Raw genomic sequence first — 13,320 nt, forward strand, 5'->3', positions numbered from 1 at the left:
TTCTGAGATTGTACTCCACAGATCATACACGTACTGTTAGCTAGAGAGCCAGCCACCTAACATTAGCTAGCTAGCTAACAATTAAGCTTTAACTTACAATGAAAACAGCTTTCTGACAATATCAGAAACGTATAATATCTGAAACTGAAGCTTGACCCTTACCAGTATACATGGATAAACGTTTCACGACAGACTGCAACCCCTTTTTATGAAATAAAACATTCTGTATCGTTTCCATTTTGTTTGTACAGCTTACTTGGCCCGTTGTGTCAAGTCACTCTGGTTCACACTGAACCTTGCAATGCCATAAGAATCGTCCTCGTGGAAGTAGTCCATCACAACTTTTTCCCACGGACGTTTTGTCGATAGCGCCTGATAATTTCAGGGCAGCGATGTTATTGAGAACAGTAGCAATACATTTGTAGTTCTCCATGACTAACATTATACGTTTCGGCGGGGGGGGGGGGGTGCAGTAGAAAGGATTACGCATAACGAGCAGCTCATTTTATAGACAGAAGACGCTACACGGCAGACCAATCCGAAACTCATCTCTCTGCATGTCCAGCCCATTCATTATCTCAGCCAATCATGGGTAGCGAAGGTTTCTGACTTTTTCTGTGGCATTGTAATATCAACAACTTTATACGTATATACAAGTTTTGTTATTGATGCACATGCAAGTTAAAATGTTCCAGAAGGCATTTCTGCCAAAAAGACGCATTTTGATACAACAAAAATGAATACACGTTCAAATAACCTGCGAAGTCGTGACTTGCAACATACTGTACGCCTAATTTCCTGAAACAAGTCGCATATGTGTTTGTCCCATCTAGCTATCTTAAGATGAATGCAACCAACTGTGATATGTAGTTGTCTCACCTAGTTATCTTAAGATGAATGCACTAACTGAGATGTGGTTGTCCCACCTAGCTACAGTATCTTAAGGTAGCTAACTAAGTGAGATGCGGTTGTCCCACCTAGCTACAGTATCTTAAGGTAGCTAACTAACTGTGAGTGGCTCTGGATAAGAGTGTCTGCTATAAATGACTCAAATGTCCATTGATTTTCTAGACCTATATTTCTGTGTGTGTGTGCATATCATCATACCAGAGTGTATATGTCAATCAAGCCATGAACTTTCTCAACATTTAGTCTCTTGGCCGTCCCATCTACCCTTGATGATTAAAGTTGTTTTTAATTGCTTGTTTTATGTTGTTGCTTTGAGAGTTCAATATATTAGTATTAATAGTAGTATTATTAATAGCATTATCAATAGTATTAGCAATAGTATTATTAGTATTATTATTATTATTAATATTATTAGTATTATTATTAGTAGTACTGGTATTATTAATACCATTATCAATAGTATTATTAATAGTATTATTATAATTATTATTAGTAGTAGTATTATTACTAGTATTATTATTATAATTATTATAATTATTATTAATATTATTACTAGTAGTATTAATATTATTATATATATTATTATTAGTATTATTAGTAGTAGTGGTATTATTAATATCATTATTATTAATAATATTATTATTATTTATATTATTATTGCTAGTATTATTTATAATTATTAGCAGTAGTATTTATACTTATTAACAGTATTTATTATTATTAACAGTATTATTATTATATATTATTATTATTAATACTATTTTAAATATTTATTTTATTATTGATAGTATTATGTAATATTATTATTAATTAGATTATTATTGTTAATAGTATTATTTATTGTCAATAGTATTATTATTATTTATTCATTTTTTTAGTATTATTACTATTGATAATATTATAACAGTATTATGTATTCATATTAATAGTATTATTGTTGTTAATAGTATTATTTATTATTGTAAATAGTGTTATCCATTATTGTTAATAGTATTATTTATTATTGTTGTTAATAGTATTATGTATTATTGTTAATAGTATTATTTATTATTGTTGTTAATAGTATTATTTATTATTGTAAATAGTGTTATCCATTATTGTTAATAGTATTATTTATTATTGTTAATAGTATTATTTATTATTGTTGTTAATAGTATTATTTATTATTGTTGTTAATAGTATTATTTATTATTGTTAATAGTATTATTTATTATTGTTAATAGTATTATTTATTATTGTTGTTAATAGTATTATTTATTATTGTTAATAGTATTATTTATTATTGTTAATAGTATTATTTATTATTGTTAATAGTTATGTATTATTATTGTTATTTATTATTGTTATAGTATTATTATTGTTAATAGTATTATATTATTATTGTTAATAGTATTATATTATTATTGTTAATAGTATTATTTATTATTGTTAATAGTATTATTTATTATTGTTAATAGTATTATTTATTATTGTTAATAGTATGTATTATTATTGTTAATAGTATTATATTATTATTGTTAATAGTATTATTTATTATTGTTAATAGTATTATTTATTATTGTTAATAGTGTATATTATTGTAAATAGTGTTATGTATTATTGTTAATAGTATATATTATTATTGTTAATAGTATATATTATTATTGTTGTTAATAGTATTATTTATTATTGTTAATAGTATTATTTATTATTGTTAATAGTATTATTTATTATTGTTAATAGTATATATTATTATTGTTAATAGTATATATTATTATTGTTAATAGTATTATTTATTATTGTTAATAGTATTATTTATTATTGTTAATAGTATTATTATTGTTGTTAATAGTATATATTATTGTTGTTAATATTATTATTATTATTGTTATTGTGTACATATCATCCTCACTGGTCAGGCAGAAAAAAGGAGCCTTGTCGCTGTTCTTTAATGAGTTGCGACGGTATGTGTGTACAGTGTGTATGTGTGTGTAAATGTGTTGTCACTGTCCCCCCGGTCAGGTCGAATAAAGAAGGAGCGAGCTGCCCTGTCCAGGATCTCAGACGAGTCCTTAGAACAGATCCCTGAGGAGGAAGAGGAGGAGCTTCCCGTGTTCAAGGAGCTACCGGGCGCCAAGGGGACAGACGACGCTGTGCTGCCGTTAACGGGTGGTACCGGAGGAGAGTCACGGAGAGGAGAGTCCACCGGAGAGCTCAACAGCCAACTGGCCAACGGAGGCACTGCCCTGCCCAAAGGACGTGTCTATGGTCAGTCCCATGATAAATGGTCATCTACAGGTAACTGCCAGAATAAAGGAAACACCAACATAAAGGGTCTTAATAGGGCCACCACGAGCTGCCAGAACAGCTTTAATGTGCTTAGGCATAGCTTCTACAAGTGTCTGGAACTCTATTGGAGGGATGTGACACCATTCTTCCATGAGCCATTCCGTAATTTGGTGATTTGTTGATAGTGGTGGAAAACACTGTCTCAGGCGCAGCTCCAGAATCTCCCATAAGTGTTCAGTTGGGTTGAGATCTGGTGACTGACAGACACACACACCCTTTAAACCCCCTAGGCTCATTTGAGACCCTCTTTTCAAAGTCACTGAGATCTCTTCTTCTAGCCATGATAGCCAAAATAATCGGCAACTGGGCATTTTTATACATGACCCTAAGCATGATGGGATGTTTTAATTGGTTAATTAACTCCGGAACCACACCTGTGGGAAAACACCTGCTTTCAAAATACTATAATATCCCTCATTTACTGAAGTGTTTCCTTTATTCTGGCAGTTACCTGTACATATGTTACTTCTATGTGTTATATGCCCATATATGGTTGTATATATATATATCAACACATACTGTAATTACATACAAGTACATACAGTGGGGTTTGAAATGATTGACACCCTTGATAAAGACGAGTAAAAATGGACTATATAAAATAAATAATTCAAATATTGACATACTTTTGGGAAGGTAGTGTATGTGGGCACCTGCTCTTCGAACATCTCATTCTAAAATCATCGGATTAATATGGAGTTGGTCCCCCCCTTTGCTGCTATAACAGCCTCCTCTCTTCTGGGAAGGCTTTCCACTAGTTGTTGGAACATTGCTGCTATAACAGCCCTCCACTCTTCTGGGAAGGCTTTCTATTAGATGTTGGAACATTGCTGCTATAACAGCCTCCACTCTTCTGGGAAGGCTTTCCACTAGTTGTTGGAACATTGCTGCTATAACAGCCCTCCACTCTTCTGGGAAGGCTTTCCACTAGATGTTGTAACATTGCTGCTATAACAGCCTCCACTCTTCTGGGAAGGCTTTCCACTAGTTGTAGGAACATTGCTGCTATAAGAGCCTCCACTCTTCTGGGAAGGCTTTCCACTAGATGTTGGAACATTGCTGCTATAACAGCCTCCACTCTTCTGGGAAGGCTTTCCATTAGATGTTGGAACATTGATGCTATAACAGCCTCCACTCTTCTGGGAAGGCTTTCCACTAGATGTTGGAACATTGCTGCTATAACAGCCTCCACTCTTCTGGGAAGCCTTTCCACTAGATGTTGGAACATTGCTGCTATAACAGCCTCCACTCTTCTGGGAAGGCTTTCCACTAGATGTTGGAACATTGATGCTATAACAGCCTCCACTCTTCTGGGAAGGCTTTCCACTAGATGTTGGAACATTGATGCTATAAGAGCCTCCACTCTTCTGGGAAGGCTTTCCTCTAGATGTTGGAACATTGCTGCGGGGACTTGCTTCCACTCAGGCACAAGAGCATTAGGGAGGTCGGGCGATAAGGCCTGGCTCGCAGTCGGTGTTCCAATTCATCCTAAAGGTGTTCAATGGGGTTGAGGTCAGGGCTCTGTGCATGGCTGTGCAGGCCAGTATGCGTTTGTACTTGCCTGTCAAATCTTTACAGCTCTGAAGTTCGCAAGCATTGTTATTCAATTCAAAGTGGTGGCTAGATATTTCAACTCTGTATATGGCAAACATTAATTTCTCATTGAAGATGTTTAAGGCTGCTTTGAGCCACAGCTCGTTCTAGCTATGTTAACAGTCTAATCACATCACATTATTGTGTTGGCGAGACGGTATGGTATCGAGAATCCTCATCACCAAGTGAAGAATCCTGTAGTGGTTGTCGTTTAATGTGAAGGATTATGAAAGTCCCACCCTCTGGGAAAGGAGATTAGCTAGCTACTCTAGCTTCACAACCAAGAGGATACAAAGAGGAACAGTTTAGGTAAGTGTCCTTTTTGTCTTGTAATTTCACATTTAGTAGGTGCATTGAAACAATTGCCCTAGCATGATTCTATAATTTCTAGCACAGCCATCTAGCTAGCTAGCAAGCTATATAAATGTTACGTCATGGTTACAACAGCGAATGATTCCAATCCTACAGGGAACAGTACCAGAGACTGTCAGGTTAGAAGTTTAAACCAGTTATTTTATTAACAGAAATGCACCCTCCCTTTTCCCCTCAGAACTGCCTCAATTCGTCGGGCCATGGACTCTACAAGGTGTCGAAAGCTGTTCCACAGGGATGCTGGCCCATTTTGACTCCAATGCTTCAAGTTGTGTGGATGTCCTTTGGGTGTTGGACCATTCTTGATACACACGAGAAACTGTTGGGTGTGAAAAACCCAGCAGCGTTGCAGTTCTTTACACAATCCGGTGTGCCTGGTACCTACTACCATCCCCCGTTCAAGGGCACTTACATCTTTTGCCCATTCACCCTGTCTCTGAATGGCACACGTACACAATCCATGTCTCAATTGTCTCGAGGCTTAAAAATCCTTCTCTAAGCTGTCTCCTCTCCTTCATCTACACTGATTGAAGTGGATTTAACATCAATAAGGATCATAGCTTTCACCTGGTCTGTCTGTCATGGAAAGAGCAGGTGTTCATAATGTTTTGTGCACTCAGTTAATATGATAATATTGTAGTATTAGTATAGTATTTCTATGTAATATATAATATAAGTGTTGTATTGCTCACCCCCCTCCTCCTCTCCTCAGGACGAACCCACTCCATGACCAACGGTACTCTGTCCATGTCCAAGTCCCCACTGTCCAACGGCAGCTTCACCTTCGGTGGGGAACACATCCGCAGCGACGGCCAGGTGTACCACACGGTTCACAAGGATTCTGGTCTCTACAAAGACCTGCTCCACAAGATCCACCTGGGACGATTGAGGACGACAACTCCGCCCCAACGCCAGACAACAACTACCGCCTGCTGCGTCGCAACAACAGTTACACCTGCTACACGGCCGCCATCTGTGGCATGCCGGTCCAGCCGCTGCTCCGCCTCCGAGTCCCGCGAGGCCCGAGAGGCCCGAGAGGACAGCGAGAAGCTGGTGGGGAAGGGGAGAGGTCGGGAGCGTGTCCTTTACCAAGAAGAGAGTTCGCTATGATAGTTACTCGTCGTACTGTAACGCCGTGGCAGAGGCCGAGATCGAGGCGGAGGAGGGCGGCGTGGAGATGAAGCTGGCGTCTGACCTGGGGGGCGAGGAGGCGGGGGCGCCGGGTGCTCCTGTCCCGCTGGATGACTCCGCAGAAGAGGATGAAGGGGATAAGGACAAACCGACCGTCTACCTGCTCTTCCACTTCCTGCAGATCCTTACTGCATGCTTCGGATCTTTTGCTCACGGAGGCAATGACGTCAGGTGACTAGGATTTCTAAATTCCTCAAACTTTCCCGAAAGTTGCCAGGTGTTCCAGAAATCCGTTTTTTTTCCTACAGAATTTTCAGAGTTTCCAGAATTTTCCAACCCTACAGCTGACTACCAGTCAACACAACACAATTACTATTCCATGTGTTCACACAACTACAACCTTTGCTAACATTCACCTCATTTGCCATATAATCCAATAGACTAGTGTCAAACAGAAAGGGAAACGACCTGACACCGACTTCCCTCTCAAACAGAAAGGAAGCTACCTGACACAGACTTCCCTCTCAAACAGAAAGGAAGCTACCTGACACAGACTTCCTCTCAAACAGAAAGGAAGCTACCTGACACCGACTTCCTCTCAAACAGAAAGGAAGCTACCTAAGACCGACTTCCTCTCAAACAGAAGGGAAACTACCTGACCCCGACTTCCCTCTCAAACAGAAAGGAAGCTACCTGACACAGACTTCCCTCTCAAACAGAAAGGAAGCTGCCTGACCCCGACTTCACTCTCAAACAGAAAGGAAGCTACCTGACCCCGACTTCACTCTCAAACAGAAAGGAAGCTGCCTGACCCCGACTTCACTCTCAAACAGAAAGGAAACTACCTGACCCGACTTCCCTCTCAAACAGAAAGGAAACTACCTAACACCGACTTCCCTCTCAAACAGAAAGGAAGCTACCTGACCCCGACTTCCTCTCAAACAGAAAGGAAACTACCTGACCCGACTTCCTCTCAAACAGAAAGGAAACTACCTAACACCGACTTCCTCTCAAACAGAAAGGAAACTACCTGACACAGACTTCCCTCTCAAACAGAAAGGAAACTACCTAACACCGACTTCCCTCTCAAACAGAAAGGAAACTACCTGACCCGACTTCCCTCTCAAACAGAAAGGAAACTACCTAACACCGACTTCCCTCTCAAACAGAAAGGAAAACGACTACCTCTCCCACTGCAAACTGCCATATCATTTTATTCACAAAACTATAAGTTCTAATGAGTTATTCATAAATCTGTCCTTCTATATCCTCTACCCCCCCCCCAACCCCTGGCAGTAACGCCATTGGCCCGTTGGTGGCGCTGTGGATGATCTATGAACAAGGCGGGGTGATGCAGGACGCCGCCACCCCCATCTGGTTGCTGTTCTACGGGGGCGTTGGAATCTGTTGCGGCCTCTGGGTGTGGGGGCGCCGGGTGATCCAAACCATGGGGAAGGACCTCACCCCCATCACACCTTCCAGGTGAGAGAAGGAACGTGCGGGGGGGGAAGTGGGATGGGGTGGGGAGTTGGATGTGGCTGGCTGGGTGGCTGGCTGGCTAGCTGGCTGGCTGGCTGGCTGGCTGGCTGGCTGGAAGGATGACATGCATTTGAATACACACGCACACAGCATTCACATACAGTTCAACATAACACAACTACTAATTACATCACAGAAAAATCACAGATGAGTTGTCAAATACACTCACTTATACACTGAATCATGTACTCACTCATATACTGAATCATATACTCACTCATACACTGAATCATATACTCACTCATACACTGAATCATATACTCACTCATACACTGATTCATATACTCACTCATACACTGAATCATATAGTCACTCATACACTGAATCATATACTCACTCATACACTGATTCATATACTCATACACTGAATCATATACTCACTCATACACTGAATCATATAGTCACTCATACACTGATTCATATACTCACTCATACACTGAATAATATAGTCACTCATACACTGAATCATATACTCACTCATAGACTGAATCATATAGTCACTCATACACTGAATCATATAGTCACTCATACACTGAATCATATAGTCACTCATACACTGATTCATATACTCACTCATACACTGAATCATATACTCACTCATACACTGAATCATATAGTCACTCATACACTGAATCATATACTCACTCATACACTGAATCATATACTCACTCATACACTGAATCATATACTCACTCATATATCCACTGAACAAAAATATAAATGCAGCATGCAACCATTTACAAGATGTTACTGAGTTACAGCTCATATATGAAATCAGTCAATTGAAATAGATTCATTAGGTCCTAATCTATGGATTTATGACTGAGAATACAGATATGAATCTGTTGGTCACAAAAAAAGTAGGGGTGTGGATTATTTTTTTTAAAGTCAGTATCTGGTGTGACCATTTGCCTCATGCAGCGCGACACATCTCCTTCACATAGAGTTGATCAGGCTGTTGATTGTGGCCTGTGGAATGTTGTCCCACTCCTCTTCAATAACTGTGTGAAGTTACTGGATATTGGCGGGAACTGGAATACGCTGTCGTACACGTCGATCCAGAGCATCCCAAACATGCTCAATGGGTGACACGTCTGGTGAGTATACAGGCCATGGAAAGAACTGGGACATTTTCAGCTTCCAGGAATTGTGTACAGATCCTTGCGACATGGGGCCGTGCATTATCATGCTGAAACATGAGGTGATGGAAGATGAATGGGGCGACAATGGGCCTCAGGATCTCCTCACGGTATCTCTGTGCATTATCATGCTGAAACATGAGGTGATGGAAGATGAATGGGGCGACAATGGGCCTCAGGATCTCCTCACGGTATCTCTGTGCATTATCATGCTGAAACATGAGGTGATGGAAGATGAATGGGGCGACAATGGGCCTCAGGATCTCCTCACGGTATCTCTGTGCATTATCATGCTGAAACATGAAGTGATGGAAGATGAATGGGGCGACAATGGGCCTCAGGATCTCCTCACGGTATCTCTGTGCATTATCATGCTGAAACATGAAGTGATGGAAGATGAATGGGGCGACAATGGGCCTCAGGATCTCCTCACGGTATCTCTGTGCATTATCATGCTGAAACATGAGGTGATGGAAGATGAATGGGGCGACAATGGGCCTCAGGATCTCCTCACGGTATCTCTGTGCATTATCATGCTGAAACATGAGGTGATGGAAGATGAATGGGGCGACAATGGGCCTCAGAATCTCCTCACGGTGCATTCAAATTGCCATCGATAAAATGCAACAGTGTTCGTTGTCCGTAGCTTATGCCTTCCCATACCGTAACCACAACACCACCATGCTCGTCCACATGACGCCACGTCTGCCATCTGCCCGGTACAGTTGAAAACGGCATTCATCCGTGAAGACCACACTTCTCCAGCGAGGCCAGTGAGCATTTCCCCACTGAAGTCGGTTACGACGCTGAACTGCAGTCAGGTCATGACCCCGGTGAAGACGGTCAGGACGCAGATGAGCGCTCCCTGAGGCGGTTTCTGACAGTTTGTGCAGACATTCTTTGGTCATCAACTGTCTGGGTGTCTGGTCTCAGACGATCCCGCAGGTGAAGAAGCTGGATGTGGAGGTCCTGGGCTGGTGTGGTTACATGTGGTCTGCGGTTGTGGAGGTCCTGGGCTGGTGTGGTTACATGTGGTCTGCGGTTGTGGAGGTCCTGGGCTGGTGTGGTTACATGTGGTCTGCGGTTGTGGAGGTCCTGGGCTGGTGTGGTTACATGTGGTCTGCGGTTGTAGAGGTCCTGGGCTGGTGTGGTTACATGTGGTCTGCGGTTGTAGAGGTCCTGGGCTGGTGTGGTTACATGTGGTCTGCGGTTGTGGAGGTCCTGGGCTGGCGTGGTTACATGTGGTCTGCGGTTGTAGAGGTCCTGGGCTGGTGTGGTTACATGTGGTCTGCGGTTGTGGAGGTCCTGGGCTGGTGTGGTTACATGTGGTCTGCGGTTGTGGAGGTCCTGGGCTGGTGTGGTTACATGTGGTCTGCGGTTGTAGAGGTCCTGGGCTGGTGTGGTTACATGTGGTCTGCGGTTGTGGAGGTCCAGGGCTGGCGTGGTTACACGTGGTCTGCGGTTGTGGAGGTCCTGGGCTGGTGTGGTTACATGTGGTCTGCGGTTGTAGAGGTCCTGGGCTGGTGTGGTTACACGTGGTCTGCGGTTGTAGAGGTCCTGGGCTGGTGTGGTTACACGTGGTCTGCGGTTGTGGAGGTCCTGGGCTGGTGTGGTTACATGTGGTCTGCGGTTGTGGAGGTCCTGGGCTGGCGTGGTAACATGTGGTCTGCGGTTGTGGAGGTCCTGGGCTGGCGTGGTAACATGTGGTCTGCGGTTGTGGAGGTCCTGGGCTGGCGTGGTAACATGTGGTCTGCGGTTGTGGAGGTCCTGGGCTGGCGTGGTAACATGTGGTCTGCGGTTGTAGAGGTCCTGGGCTGGCGTGGTAACATGTGGTCTGCGGTTGTGGAGGTCCTGGGCTGGTGTGGTAACATGTGGTCTGCGGTTGTGAGGCCGGTTGGAAGTACTGCCAAATTCTCAAAAAAGATTTTGGAGCCGGCTTATGTTAGAGAAATGAACATGAAATTCTCTGGCAACAGCTCTGGTGGACATTCCTGAAGTCAGAATGCCAATTTGCACGCTCCCTCAAAACTTGAGACATCTGTGGCATTGTGTTGTGTGACAAAAATGCACATTTTAGAGTGGCCTTTTATTGTCCCCAACACGAGGTGCCCCTGTGTAATGATCATGCTGTTTAATCAGCTTCTTGATATGTCGCACCTGTCAGGTAGATGGATTATCATGGCAGGGTAGAATTGCTCACTAACAGGGATGTAAACAAATTTGTGCACAAAATTTGAGAACATTTCTGGGATCTTTTATTTCAGCTCTTGAAACATGGGATCATCACTTTATGTGTTGCGTTTATATTTCGGTTCAGTAAACATGCGCACAGTTGAATACATTAAAAGGCACACAGCTTTACACTTTACTGTTGCTTGTTGCCTGCCTGCCTGTCTGTATGTCTGTATCTGCATGATGAAATCTGCATGGGCCCTTTCTCCTGAACTGAACCATTCATACACCCCTGTAGGACCACTAGAAGCTACTCCTCAACAAGGCTAGAACCCTTCTCTGCTCTAGTCTTCCTTGATCCTCACTAGAACCTTTCTCTGCTCTAAAACCCTTTAGATCCTTCATAGAACCGTTCTGAGTGAATTATCCTAGTTATGCTTCTTAGAACCTTGTACTACCCTTCTTAGAACCTTGAAACTGCACCCTACACCCCTCACTAGAACCCTGCTTCTTAGAATCCTATACCCCTCACTAGGACCCTACCCCCCTAACTAGAACACTGCTTCTTAGAACCCTATCCACCTCACTAGAACCCTATCCATCTCACTAGAACATTTTTCCCTAGAATCCTATCCACCTCACTAGAACCCTGCTTCTTAGAATCATATCCACCTCACTAGAACCCTGCTTCTTTAAACCCAATCCTCCTCACTAGAACCCTGCTTCTTAGAACCCTATCCACCTCACTAGAATCCTGATTCTTAGAACCCTATCCACCTCACTAGAATCATGCTTCTTATAACCCAAACCTCCTCACTAGATCCCTGCTTCTTAGAACCCTATCCACCTCACTAGAACCCTGCTTCCTAGAACCCTATCCATCTCACTAGAACATTTCCCCTAGAATCCTATCCACCTCACTAGAACCCTGCTTCCTAGAACCCTATCCCCCTAACTAGAACACTGCTTCTTAGAATCCTATCCACCTCACTAGAACCCTGCTTCCTAGAACCCTATCCCCCTCACTAGAACACTGCTTCTTAGAACCCTATCCACCTCACTAGAATCATGCTTCTTAGAACCCTATCCACCTCACGAGAACCCTGCTTCTTATAACCCAAACCTCCTCACAGGTTCCCTGCTTCTTCGAACCCTATCCACCTCACTAGAACCCTGCTTCCTAGAACCCATTTCCACCTCACTCGAATCCTGTTCTTAGAACCCTATCCATCTCACTGGAATCTCATCCAGAATTCTCTGTAGTGTGTCACTTCCTCTTCTAACCCAGCAACCTAAAGCAGGCCAAGCACAGCGGACGTCATGTTAACGTTACTTTGACCCACAGGCAGGCAGCCAGCAACATGATGCAGCTTTAGCACAGCAGAGCTCAAACACACACCTAGCAGAGTGGAGCCGGACTGATTTATCCCTTTGTGTTATTGCCTAAAGGAGCTGGAGAGGAACGAGAGCACTCAGGAGCCTGAGGGCTCCATCTCTCCCTGCCTCTTTCGCTCCCTCGCAGTGTCTGTCTCCTCTTTCTCTCTCTCTTTCTCTCTATCTCTCTGTTCTCTTTCTCCTCTCTTTCCCCTCTCCTAACCCTTTCCATCGCACTAGAGCACTGCTTCTTAGAAGCCTATCCACCTCACTAGAACAATGTCTCTTAGAACCCTACCGTCTCCTTCTGCCTATCCTTCTCCATGACTTACCCTCTCCTTCCCCTTTCCTTCCCCTTTCCTCCTCCTCTCTTTCCTCTCTCCTTCTCCTCTTTCCCCTTTCCTTCCCCTCTCCTCTCCTTCTCTCTTTCCTCTCTCCTCCTCCTCTCCTTCTCCTCTCTTTCCCCTCTCCTTCTCCTCTCCTCTCCTTCTCCTTTCTTTCCCCTCTCCTCCTCTCCTTCTCTCTTTCCTCTCTCCTCCTCCTCTCTTTCCCCTCTCCTTCTCCTCTCCTCTCCTCCTTTCTTTCCCCTCTCCTCCTCTCTTTCCTCTCTCCTCCTCCTCCCTTTCCCCTCTCCTTCTCCTCTCCTTCTCTCTTTCCTCTCTCCTCCTCCTCTCCTTCTCCCCTCTTTCCCCTCTCCGTCCTCTCTCACACCATTCTCTTCCATCAGAGACAAGCTTTTCTTCTAGGGATAAAGGGCCGTTTG

The 13,320-nt window shown here is 43.0% G+C and overlaps 1 pseudogene; it reads left to right on the top strand.

Annotated features, from left to right (window-relative positions):
• LOC124025300 overlaps positions 1-13,320 on the top strand; it is a 73,401-nt pseudogene that overhangs the window by 53,027 nt on the left and 7,054 nt on the right.

Source organism: Oncorhynchus gorbuscha, unplaced genomic scaffold (assembly GCF_021184085.1).
Source record: "Oncorhynchus gorbuscha isolate QuinsamMale2020 ecotype Even-year unplaced genomic scaffold, OgorEven_v1.0 Un_scaffold_2224, whole genome shotgun sequence".
Taxonomy (NCBI): domain Eukaryota; kingdom Metazoa; phylum Chordata; class Actinopteri; order Salmoniformes; family Salmonidae; genus Oncorhynchus; species Oncorhynchus gorbuscha.